Source organism: Dermacentor variabilis, chromosome 8 (assembly GCF_050947875.1).
Source record: "Dermacentor variabilis isolate Ectoservices chromosome 8, ASM5094787v1, whole genome shotgun sequence".
NCBI classification, from domain to species: Eukaryota; Metazoa; Arthropoda; class Arachnida; order Ixodida; family Ixodidae; genus Dermacentor; species Dermacentor variabilis.
In genome coordinates, this window is record NC_134575.1 from 120,170,261 (window position 1) to 120,177,490 (window position 7,230).

The window sequence follows — 7,230 nt, forward strand, 5'->3', positions numbered from 1 at the left end:
CCTATGATGTTCCTCCCGAAGCCCTGCAGGTTGCCGAAAGGCCACCAAGATTGCCCCCGTGGTGCAATTTTACACAGCTGTGTGACTGGACGTTAACACATATAAAGAAAAAAGACATTCCACAAGAGCATATAATACAGGAGTTCCGAGCTATCCAAGAAAAATATAAAAATTACACAGAATTTTACACTGACGGCTCTAAAACACAAGAATACGTAGGTGTCGGGATCGTAACAAAACATTGGGAAAATAGCATTCGCATAAATAATTTTTCTTCAGTCTTTACCGCCGAAGTTTATGCGATATGGATGGCAGTTAAAAAAATTACTTCCGACAAGCAGAAGAATGCTGTTATTTATACCGACTCGTTAAGTGCCCTAAGAGCCCTTAACTTAAACTCCGCGTCTGAACCCCTGCTTGGGGATATCTTAAACATAGTGTTTAACAAGAAATACGAAGGAACCATACGATTCTGCTGGGTCCCAAGCCATGTTGGGATAGCAGGGAATGAAGCTGCAGATAGAAGCGCATCCATGGCAGCGCACAAAAGCATCACACACATAACACTTCCATACAAAGACAGCATCAGAGCGGTTCGTAAGGCCCTAGCATCAAAATGGCAACAAGAATGGAACTTGTGCGTAAATAACAAATTACATATAACTAAACCCCTGCTTCGCGAGTGGAAATCATGCACTCACCAAGAACGATTCTATGAGGTAATGTTATGTCGACTTCGAATTGGACACACGCATCTAACACACAATTTTTTACTTCGAAACGAAAGTCCACCAACATGCGAGAAATGTCACGAAACACTCACAGTAACCCACATCATTATATCATGCCCACACACTGAAACACAGAGACGGAAACATTTCAAAAATTTGTATCACTTACATATACCTCTGCACCCTGCTTTAATATTAGGCGATGATCCACTAGTGCCATTCACCAACCTGTTCCAGTTTTTAGGTGAAACCAATTATCTACATCGACTTTAAGGTAACACAGCTATAACTACCTTAACATTAGATCTTATACTGTCCTGTGACTGGCGCAGCATGGCCTTAGTCGCTTGTGCGCCATTAAACCCGAATTAACTAACTAATAATCTCTTCTTCAGGTATGAAACATGCGGGCTCCATGATAGGTCGCGGTCAACATTTACCCCTAAAAACCGGTGTTTCCGTGCATTTGCTACTGCTTGCCCATTGACCTTTAAACTGTAACGCTTCATTTCCTTCCGAGTGAATGTAACAAGGCAGCATTTCTCTGAAGACAGCTCTAAGTTCTGTTTTCGCAAGTACAGAGATGTTAGCGTAGCTGCCTTTTGTAGCCGTGCTCGTACCTGCAGCCGTGTTACGGCAGACGCCCAGACGCAGATATCGTCGGCATATATTGATACCTGAACTGTGTTGGGCAAGCATCGGACTAGGCCAACGAGCACTAGGTTGAATAGCGTCGGGCTCCCCCCCCCCCCCCCCCCAACACTCCGCCTTGCGGTACTCCACGGCACGTTTGGTGTTGAGTCGTGGCGTCATCCTCGGTCACCACGAAGAAATGCCTGTCGGTCAAATAACTGCACAGCCACTGAAAAGTGCGGCCACCGATTCCGGCTTCAATCAGAGCATTTATAATGGCATAATGTGCTATGTTATCATAGGTGCCTTTTATGTCTAGGAATAATGCAGGAGTGAGTCGTTTCCGGCGTTTTTGATGCTGAACAAACGTAACCAAATCGATGACATTATCTATCGATGAGCGCCCACGCCGGAAGCCAGACATAGCATCTGGGTACACGTTGTAATTTTCCAGGTGCCATTCCAGGCGTGTCAAAATCATTCGTTCCATTATTTTCCCTATGCAGCTGACCAGAGCGATGGGGCGGTACGATGACAAGTTTAACGGTGATTTACCAGGTTTTAGAAGTGGAACCAAGCGGCTGCATTTCCATTCACGTGGAACCAAACCGTTGCGCCAAGACTCGTTGTAATGGTTTAGCAGCATGAGTCGTGCTTTCTGCCCAAGATTGGCGAGCGCCGCATAGGTAACCCCGTCCGGGCCAGGTGACGAAGAGCGCCTGCAAGTTGCCAGTGCCGGTTCAAGCTCCTCCAGCGAAAAAATTACATCCATGCGGGAATACTGGAACAGGAGTAGCATATGGTGTAATTGCGCGTTGGAACTGCAAGCTGGACAGTCTTGAGCAAAATTCTTCAGCAATGTCACTTTCGCTGCGACCTTGGTGCAAAGCGAGGGATTTGAAAGGAACACGCTGTTGTGGTGATACGCGAAGCCCACGCACGGTTCTCCATATCTGAGATAATCGCTGACGTGGATCCAACGACTCACAGGAGCGTTTCCATGATTGAGATTGTAGTGCATTGATGCGACGTTGAATCTTCTTTTGCATCCGCCTTGCCTCTCGGAGATCATGGATGGATTTAGTTCTCCTGTATCTTCTTTCAGCCCGCCGGCGAATCGCTCGTAGTCGCTGCAGTTCTGCTTCAAATTCTTCATATTTCGGGAAAGGCTGGAAACTACGCGTAGCCTCTTGCATGGCTTTTTGAATTTCGTGTTCCAGGCTTGAACGGTCCCCTTGCTGACATAAGTTCCATGTGCGACCGCAACGCCGACCAGTCAATTCGCAGGAGTCATGGAGGAGCATTTCGATAGTCCCTTGATCTTAAGGTACGTCGGAATATGGTCGCTTCCATGTGACTCGATGTCTGTAAACCATTGCACTTTTCTTTCAAGACGCCGAGAAACCAGGGTCAAGTCTAGGCAGCTGCAGTACGTAGGCCCGCGTAAATATGTCGGACTACCATTGATGAGGCAGTAAAGCTCGTGCTATGTGGCAAAAGATGCTAGTCGCCTTCCCCTGGAGTCTATCTTTAAGCTCCCCCAAAGCGGATGGTGAGCATTAAAATCTCCTGTGAGAATCGTAGGGCCGGGTGTCGCTGATAGCATGTCGTGCAGTCGTTTAGAGTCGAAGCCACTTGAAGGAGCAATGTACACAGCGACGAGTGTGAACGTGAGCTTATTCGTTTTCACGATTAAACAAACGTACTGGTTGTCGTCGTGAGGTGCGACTGGGTGCAACACGTAAGTCAGATCACATCTAATATATACAATTACCTTGCTCACATCACCACAGTTAGAGGACATGAATGCCTCATAGCCAGAAATGCGTATAACATTCTGCACGTTCGGTTCGCAAATTACGAGGAAGGGAAAACGGTTTTCGAATACAAAATGTCTAAAATCTGAAATTCTTGATTTGAGACCACGGGCATTCCACTGCAGTAAAGATGCTTTCTTGACTTCCTTGTGGAAGGGCAGCGAGGGGCGGGCCATGGTGCTGTGCGATGCTTTCAAGTACTGGAGTCAGCGCGTCCAATACTTGCAGTGAGCTACGAGCAGCCGGAGTGTCCATATTCATCAGTAGTAGACGCATGACATTCGTGAGCGATTTCAGCATGGCAATCACTTGTGAGTCCTTGTATTTGGTCAACTGTAGTGACATTTGACTTTAAATGGCGAGTCATTTGCTGTGGCTCTGGCGCGTGGCATGTCCTCGGCAGTGCCGGCCACGCCTCACTTGATGAAGCATGGCCACTTCTTTCTTTGACATTCGTGCTCTTACTGGAGACAGATGGAACAGGAGGTGGCGTTGCCGGACGGGACATGTCCCTTGCACGGGAAGAGGATTTCATAGGCTTTCGTTTCCGGGAGCGATGTCGCCTTATCGCTTCAGAAGCATCTCTGTGTGACGATCCGTCTCTGGCCATTTTTCTCAAGATTTTCTGCTCTTTCTTTAGGCGTGGACAGTCTTTTGAGGATGCAGCGTGCGATCCTTGACAATTTGGGCACTTGAGCTCTGTTGCACGGCAAGTGTCAGTGTCGTGTTGTTCGGAACATCGTGGGCATATCGTTGTATTTCGGCAGACAGCACTCACATGTCCAATTCTTTGACACCTTCTGCACTGAAGTGGTTTGGGTACGAAAGGTCGTACCACATGACGAAAGTGGCCGACGTTTACATGTGATGGTAGGCAGTCACCTTTAAACACGAGCCTTAGACAGGTCGACTTGCCAAGGTGCCGAGCTTGTAGTAAGGCAACACCATCTGCACCACATGCCGAAAGTGGCCGACCTTTACATGTGATGGTAGGCAGTCACCTTTAAGCACGAGCCTTAATTAGGTCGACTTGCCAAGGCGCCGAGCTTGTAGTAAGGCAACACCATCTGTCGCAGGTTTGAATAAAATTGGCAGGTACGTCGCTGTCGTTAATGGATGTGTCAATGTCATAAAAAACACCAGCCGTGGCTTCGTTGTCTTGCGGAATGAGGTAGTGGACATTGATGTTGCCCAGGAGCTTTACTGCCATCAAAGCATTGATTGCGCTTCGGTTGTGGACGTCAATAGCCAGGACGTTCCTTCTAGTATTAATTCTGATATCTTTGATTTCTCCTGGGACAAGAGCCTCCAGAGAAACGGAAATCGCTTGTCGATTAAGGCGGTTGAGGTTGTCGGCAGGTGTGTCGGGCACAAAAAGAATTGTGTGCGCCGATGGCCTTCGCTGTGGAACGACGGTAGACTTACTCGACGAAGACCGTCCGCTGATGTTTCTTCTCTTGGCCTTCTGGTGTACCACTCTTTCGAAGCCTTCGTCATCTGAGGCGTCATCGCTTGAGCAGGAGTACAACACAGTGTCCTCGCTTTCAGCTTGACTCGGTGGGCAATTTCTCTTCCTCGGGCCGGTACCTGCCGGAGCAGTCACGTCGCGTCGGCATTCTGCCGACTCCACTTCCATTGCCGTGGCAATGAGAGCGGCGTCTCCCAGTAAAACACGGGAAAAAGCCGAAAATACTGCAGCGCGAAGGAATAGTGGTCTCTACGAGAATCACTTGGTCTTCTTCTTTTCAAAAACAGATTAAATTTTTGCTTCAACATATTAACATATGCCTCGACCATGACAAACTGCAGTCAATGATAATGCCCAAGAATCTGTGGGCGGTGGGGACACAGGGTATTATAACACCGTTAATGGAGATCGGGTAGCGGCACACGGATTTGCGCGTGTATGCAACCACAGCAAATTTTTAAGCAGCCAAGAGCAAACCCTGACGCCGTATGTGTCGTGAAGTAGATGACACAGCACGTTGTAATTTCGCACGTAGTTGTGGGCGTGTTGTACCAGAAGCCCAGATGCAGATGTCATCTGCAGATGCACTGATGTGGATGTGAGGTGGAAATTCACTCACCAGGCCAATCAGTGCCAGATTAAATAAGGTTGGGCTGAGAACTCCTCCCAGAGGAACTCTACGGCATACCTGATGACGATTAGTCTCTCCGTCAGGCGTGGACATGTAAACGAAACGGCTGTTGAGGTAGCTCACAATCCACAGGTAGAACCGGCCGCCATTACCCAAGTCATCTAGGGCAATGATAATGGCTTCATGAAGGATGTTGTCGTAGGCCCCTGTCTAGGAAAACAGCGGCCACGAGTCGGCGTCGACGTTTTTCATGTTTCATTGTCGTAACGAGGTCAATGACGCTGTCAATCGAAGAACGACCTCGCCGAAAACCGGTCATCATGTTCGGATAAAGATAATTTCTCTCCAGAAACCATTGGACCCTCGCCAGGACCATTCGTTCCATAACTTTTCCAACACATCTGGCTAATGCAACTGGCCGATATGAGGTAAGCTCATAAGGAGTCTTTCCAGGCTTCAAGAGAGCGACCAGGCGGCTGATCTTCTACTGCTCCGGAACAATACCGGAGACCCATGTGTCATTGTAATAATTGAGCAGCGCAGTGCGACCAGCCCAGCCAAGGTGAGAGAGAGACGAGTACGAGATCCCGTCAGGGCCAGGGGCACATGAATGCCGACACGACGCAAGAGCAGCCTCTAATTCGGGCATCGTAAAGAGCAAGTCGTAGTGGTCACTTGGGGAAGGTGGCGCAAAAACTTCGAATTGGATTGATGTTGGTTGAGTTGTGCCCACAATCATTTTGCAGAAGTCGTCCGCTACCTCTACATCATTGCGGCGTTGGTCAAGGGTCAGAGCACTGAAAGGGTACCTTTCTTGTAAGGGAAAACGTAGGCTCCTGATTACATGCCAAATACGTGACAGCGGCTTGCGAGGATCCAGTGATGAGCAGAACATTCTCCAGCGCTTCCTTCCTAATTTCTCGAGATGGCGCTTTATTTGTCGTTGAGCTCGGCGACAAAGGGCGAAATCGTACGTGGATTTCGTGCTTCTATATTTCCTTTCAGCGCGCCGTCGGACTGCGAATAACCTCTCGAATTCCACGTCGATAGAAGACCCCGGTGTAGGTGCACATATGTTCCGTGTGGTCTCATCTAGGGCGGACGTGATCAAGTCTTCTATTTGGGTTGGTGACTCTAGATCCGCACAGGAATTCTCCACGAATTTCTTAAAAGTGGGCCAGTCTGTGCACCGTACATGAGACGAAGTGGTAGGTGCGAACCACTTCACGCAGATATATATCGGTGTGTGATCACTACCATGTGTTTCCATATCACTGAACCAGCTAATAGAGGACTGTAGTCGTGAGGAAACAAACGTCAGGTCCAAGCAGCTACTATAGGACGTGCCACGCAGAAACGCGGGAGAGCCACCGTTATTATTGGCGAAATCATGTGAGTGCATAAAGTCGGACAGGGCTTTGCCTTGGTTATTCATTACTGCACTTCCCTATTGGGGGTGATGAGCATTGAAGTCACCCACAATACGAGGAGCTGTACTACTCCGGATTGGTGAGGTGAGTACGAGAAATCAATGTGATCTCTGGGTGGAATGTAGCCGCCGAATGTCTAGAAGACCTGTCCTTTAAGCATTAACGTCAAGCTAATGTAGTGGTTCATGTTATGGGGCTGGAGGACATGGCGGTAGTGTAGAATATCTTAGCGTATGCACACTAACACCTTGCTGGTTTCATCAGCTTCTCGAGACCACAGCAAAACATATCCAGAAAGGTGGAAAGCAGAAGGCAGTTTGGGCTTACATATCACAATTGCAGGGAAGCGATATTTCTGGACGCGCTGTCGGAAGTCACCTAGGCGACCACGCAGGCCTCGGGCATTCCACTGCATCACTACACTGCGCCGATGTGCATCGACACAGAGGAGTGGCTGTGCGGTAGCGCCATAACGAATTACTGTAGTGCCACCAAGAACGGTTCAATTGCGTCCAAAAAC